At 46.3% G+C, this 5,477-nt stretch overlaps 1 protein-coding gene across 1 annotated transcript in view; it reads right to left on the bottom strand.

Moving 5' to 3' along the window:
- Positions 1-5,209, bottom strand: part of LOC113577892 (early endosome antigen 1-like) — an 85,485-nt gene extending 80,276 nt beyond the window's left edge. Inside the window, exons 1-4 of the mRNA XM_035532762.1 lie at positions 5,059-5,209; positions 3,713-3,792; positions 3,277-3,397; positions 574-678 (exon numbers count right to left, since the gene is read on the bottom strand). The gene's annotated coding sequence lies outside the window, so the exon portion shown is untranslated. The remainder of the gene's footprint in view (positions 1-573; positions 679-3,276; positions 3,398-3,712; positions 3,793-5,058) is intronic.
- Between the last annotated feature and the right edge of the window lie 268 nt (positions 5,210-5,477).

The following is a 5,477-nucleotide window of genomic DNA, read 5'->3' as shown; positions in this document are numbered from 1 at the left end:
GGAAATGCGGATGGCGTGGAAATCCATTACAGAATCGTGTTAAATTGGTACTTCTCGGTAGCGGCTCACACGATGCACATTTAACGCACAAAAGCAACCCAGCGGTCTGGATCTACATTTCTGCTGAGAGTTCATCTGTACATGGCAGCACTAAATCAGAAGCTAGTAGTTACTTTTATAATAAGTAGTTTACTGGCTATGTTCTTTGAAGCCCGTGCAACACAAACCCGTCTAGTTTCAGCCACATTAATGACAGCCCAAGGATGCACAATTTTGTTAAGGTTTTTTGTAATAAATTGCTGTTAATTTATACCATCAGCTTTGCCATTCAAAAAAAAAACCCCTGAACTGTCAATTTAATACCATAATACTATGAAACCATGACATTTTCAGACTAAGGTTATCATGGCGTATTAACACCCCTAACAGCAACATCAAACAGGTGGAACAGCCCTGATTTGGATATTTTTAGATCCACCTTCAAAAACAGAATCTACTAAACAGAGCAGCTCAGGGGGGCTGGTGAACAGCTCCAGGTGTCCTCGTACACAGAGGGGCTGTCACGTTACTCACCTGTGGAAGAGTCCGGCAGGACCAAGGTGGGGGCGTAATTCTGACACTTCTGGATTTTCCTCTAATCCTGCCTCACGGTCATGAGCAAATTCCACAATAACAAATCTGCAAGGAAAAAACAGTGATAGTGCAAAACTAATCAGAATGAATACATATATATATCCACTCACTCACTCACTCACGGGATCCACACATTCTAATTCATATTGGATTTCCCCCCTCACCTTTCACAAAGCGTCGATTTCAGACGATATGAAAAGTAATATTCCAGCAATAAAGGTTGATTTACACCTCGCACGGCCGCTCCTTGCTTCCTTCCTTTTTTTATTTGATCATTTAGTGGGGATCGTATAACTGTATATCAGACACAAATGAAATCAGGTTCCGCGCACATTAAGGCCGTGTCTCGGTCCTGCTGCCCGGCCTCTCCTCCGAGCCAAGGGCATACTACTGTTCATTTTCAGGACCATTTCCTTCTATGATTAGGCGATCAATCAATCCCAGTCTTCAATCTCTTCGCGCAGACGGGATTATCTGTCCATCTCCCCCTCTCCTACTCTCACTCGCCCGGGCGCTCGCGCGCTTGCACAGCGGCAGCGCATTAACATCAGATCAGGTATCGCCGAGCTTGCACGCCCTGCAACGCCAAACAGACCACAGACAGACATCTCATCATCGTCCTCCTCTAATACTCCCAAAGCTCCCCTGACACGCACACACACACCTAACACAAGCAAGGCTGACAAAGCGCATGAAGCTTGGTCATTAAAGGATTTGTTTTACCTTTGCCTACAGCCGGTTTTAAAAACATCCTTCTTATGCACATCAGAGACTTCCTGCCCTGTTGCGTCGCCTGTTTGAAGGCAGGAGCTGCGCTCAGCCTCTGGCTTGTTGACGGTTGTTACTATAGTGAGGCGCGATGTCATCCATCCCTCGTGTTGCCCTCCTCTCTCCCAGAAACCCCACAACGCACCCAACCGCTACTATATTCCCACAATGCAACAGGGAGATGCAACATTTATCAGCCGAGTCTATATATAAGCCCTTCTGGGTGTCTGAGACGGTAAGAGAACATATCCCATAAAATGACCACTCCGGCCCCGTTTCATGGACGACAAGAGTCATGTTATGACGAACGCACCACAGTAATGGTGAGTGAGCCGCCACGAACCACCACAGACCAGGTCATGGGGTCACCGGCGCCACGGTGGGGTGTTAGGAGGCCATGATAGGAAGACCCTGGTACACCAGCCCTTAAGCAGCAAGCATGGCAACCTGCTACAGCGAGGTTAATGAGAGCACTGCACAACACATGTGCAGAGGTCACAAGGGCGTTACTACAACCACCGTCATTTGTCTAACTTGCTATGAATTAAAATAAAAATGCACCAACGTGCCGTCCTCCCACATCTGAGACATTACTGGCAATGCCGACCTAAGCAGGGCTGACTGAGCAAACATTCGTTAGTACTGATCAGTCAGTTCAATCATGTCTACATACGAGATTCTCTAAACTTGTCAAACCAAGAATTTAGCCCACTTCACACTCTGTGTTTTTAACCTCAGAATTCCGATTTAGCCCACTTTGCACTCTGTGTTTTTAACCTCATTCTCCACTGCCTTGTAAACTGCACTGTATGCAAAAACATACATGTTCATTTTGTGTTGTTTTTATATCACGGAAATCAAAAGGTTCAGGGTGGCGTGACCGAGGCAACCCCGACCAAGGCATGAGCTGTTACAACCAGAAACTGCCTCCGAGCAGAACTGCTTCAGATGCTGTGGGGACGTTTATTATTCCCCGACGGCAGACGGGGTCCTCTTCCCACACTAAAACTTTTAGTGGCGTTCATCAATCCGGGAGCCAAAGGCGTGCATCACCCTGGCTCCTCCGGTAGACGGGCCTGGACCGGAAACATGAGCCGTCACACCATCACTCACCCATCGCTTGAGCCGGGTATGAAAAACAGCCACGTCGTTTTAAATGACGAGGAGGGGAGGAATGAATAAGGAATACATTTACACAGGGTAAGCAAGAGCCTGCACAGGTGGGCTAAACCCCCAACAACCCCCACTGCTTTTGTGTCGATGAGTCAAAATGGGCCAAGAGAGAACGTCGCATCGTGATGTGCAGATATTGAATAAAAGGGTCACCTAACAACCAGTCGGGGGGTACAAGACGAACCTAAGAAGCTTTTTGATGTAAAGACACTAATTCTGTTAACAGCACTGATCACGCTGACATGCTTTCATTATGCCACAAAGCCTTTTAGCACCATCTGAGATGCTAATAAAGTTGCAAAGCCTTCAAGACACTCAGTACCCCCCCAACACACACACACCCGACCTTAGCCTTGTGAGTTCTTTTTGGACTAGAGGCATCACTACTGTAAGGAGAAAGCACTTGTATCTCCATTTATCTCCCTTGAGGAACTAAATGAATAGTCCTGGAATTTACCCTGGTACCCAGGCAATCTGGATAGAAGATATTTCCAGAAACTGGAAAGAGAGCAAACATGATAAATTAATCCTTATTAACAAGGCTTATTTACTGTCGGTTTCTCATCAGATGTGGTGACAATGAAAATCATTGGTTGCTCCACTCATATTTCTCACTCAAAATGACTAGTTGATCGGCCATCACACGGTGCTTATAAACAGAAACATTTGGAAATCATAAAATGGCCCTAAGCAGAGACCTACCTGCGGAGTGTTTGCCAAGCTTGTCCCCACTGGACTGAAGCTCAGTGACTGTGTGGACAGGAGGAACCTGGGACACAGGTCATGTCTGGAACTCTCTCAGTTCCCTTTGCGGACTGCGTATCTGCACATAACAAACATGAGTATTAATCACAGAAGCGAACAAGCGCCCAATTTCTTAAAGATCCCTTTTGTTCAACATATACGTAAGACCTTAAGGAAAAGTAATACTGACGTATATCTGGATAAAGTTAGCAAAACAGAACAAAAGTCGAGGCTGACATGCTAAGCCTCTCGGATATCCACACGGCTTTTTTTTCGCTGTCCGGAGAAGCGGCCCGCACGATAAATGGTTTTAATAACAGATCACAATCCCCGAGAGCGCTGGGCCCGGGTTTCTCACATGTCATCATTTCTAATTACGCGCAGCGTCACTTACGAAAGTCCCGCCGCTTCACATCAGGACGGCCGGCCATATCCTCCGAAACAGCAGCAATTAATCAGAGGCCCCAGCCGACGCTTTCATGTAGAGAAGGCAGAACATAAGAGTCGTTTTACTCCCAGCCATATCAGCGGCTTCTCAATATCAGACGCAGCAAAACCTGGACATTGTTAAACGCAGTACCTCTTCAAAGCTGTAATGTTATGTTTAAAAAAAGAGAGAAAGAAAAGAAAATTTGTAGTGTTTGTAGTGTAGGCCAAGTAAGTGAACCCACTTTAAACACAGCACGGCACGACCGCAGTATAAGACACGTGTTTACAGTGTTTAACTGGTATGATTAAAAAGAAACTAACAGACACTACACGAATAAAGCTAGCCTTACATCAGACAGAGCGATACGACAGCCACTCCAGATCAGGAACACAGTGGCAATTTTTGAGGGACACTCAAGATTTCTATCGCAAGGTGCAAGAATTGAAAAGCACTTTTAAAGTTAAGAGATAATCCAGGATACGGGTCTTGGTGGTGTTCCGCATGGCAAGTGGATTATGTCACTGTCATCCTCCACCACACCAGTCTGGTAGGTTAACATTTCAGCCGCGTCTCCATTTGACTCCAGCTCCTCCACAACCCAAGGAACACGGCACAGAAGATATGGACGGACAACAATTTCATTTTAGGTTTACCTCAGTAAATTTTCCAGTTTTCGATTAACAATTCCTGGTACCCATTTTCTGCTTCCAGATGAGTTACCTTTATAAGTCTTGCACATTCTAATTGAATATGACTGATTGCTGGTACACAACTCAAGTTAAAGTCTACAGGATAAGATCAAAAATAGTTGCACTGAAGATGTGTCCTGGCTTACCTTAAAATATCTCTACTGTATTAATTACCCGGGTGTTTAGGTTACTAAATTTGGCTCAATTTACAGTAATAATCAAATTCATCTCACTCTTCTCACCCACCACTGAAATGTAGTTGATGTTATCATCTCTTGACTGTTTTCTAAGATAGCTGGCTACAGGTTGCTGTAACGTCAGTGAAAAGCTAATAAAACAGATATGTAAACTCGCCATCATTATGTCGTTCTGTGGAGGTTATGTCGTTATCTGGAGGTTATGTCGTTATCTGGGGGTTATGTCGTTATCTGGATGTTATGTCGTTATCTGGGGGTTATGTTGATGTTATGTCGTTATCTGGATGTTATATCGTTGTGTGGAGGTTATGTCCTTGTTATGTCATTATGTGGAGGTTATGTCATTGTTATGTCGTCATGTGGAGGTTATGTCGTTGTTATATCGTGGTGTGGCGGTTATGTCGTTATGTGGCGGTTGCTCTACCTGCTCAAACTAAACGGTTGCGCACCGTTTTACGCGATGAACCGGAGGCTGGTCTCGTGCGCGGGTTTGCTCTCCCTCGTGCTGTGCAGGTGTAGCTACATCCGCCCGCTTCTTCCCCTCGTTGGTCACTTAATTCACAAGCGACGCCGGAAGCGTGCAGCGGCACGCTCTGCTCTCCGCACGGGTAGCAGCTCCGAACACGCGCCCCGCAGCCCGGGCAGCCCGGGCAGAGCCCAACGGACTGCTCGGGCAGCCAATGGAGAGTTTCGAAACCTCAGCGTCACCGTGGCAAGGACCAATCACAGGACAAACCCCGCAGTGGGGGCGGTACTCTGAGAAGCGTGCCTGGCAGGGATTTCCATGGGAACTGAGCAAACATCACGAGCAGTGCCCTCTGCATCGTGCAAAGGGTGCAGAAC

Source organism: Electrophorus electricus, chromosome 1 (genome assembly GCF_013358815.1).
Source record: "Electrophorus electricus isolate fEleEle1 chromosome 1, fEleEle1.pri, whole genome shotgun sequence".
Lineage (NCBI taxonomy): Eukaryota > Metazoa > Chordata > Actinopteri > Gymnotiformes > Gymnotidae > Electrophorus > Electrophorus electricus.
The sequence above is the reverse complement of the archived record's forward strand: the minus strand, read 5'-3'. Positions and strand labels throughout refer to the sequence as shown.